Raw genomic sequence first — 375 nt, 5'->3', positions numbered from 1 at the left:
CAAGTATATTACAAGATATTAAGTTATAGCAAGTATATAATAAGATATATTATAAGTTAATACTTTTAAATTTACACTTAAATTACTGGTGTGAATTTATTCAACCATGAATTAATTTTAGGCTGCTATTGCACTCATAATCCCTTTAGCTATAAACCACTGCCCAAGTCTGGGACTAGGAGTCGATCCAGCCGCACCTAGACTCCAACAGGAGTTTAGAAAGCAAGGGGGTCTTCTCTGAACCTCGTGACTCAACGGGAGGGTCTCCCTTACCCTTTCCCACATTCCCTTTTACCCTATTAATGTTTTGGTCCCTATATACATAAGTTTAGTGTGATTCTGATTTAATTTTCATGTGTGCATTTCATCCATGTA

The sequence above is a fragment of the Haliaeetus leucocephalus genome, unplaced genomic scaffold, assembly GCF_000737465.1.
Source record: "Haliaeetus leucocephalus isolate CR32 unplaced genomic scaffold, Haliaeetus_leucocephalus-4.0 Scaffold866, whole genome shotgun sequence".
Classification (NCBI taxonomy): Eukaryota; Metazoa; Chordata; class Aves; order Accipitriformes; family Accipitridae; genus Haliaeetus; species Haliaeetus leucocephalus.
Note: the sequence above shows the minus strand (reverse complement) of the source record.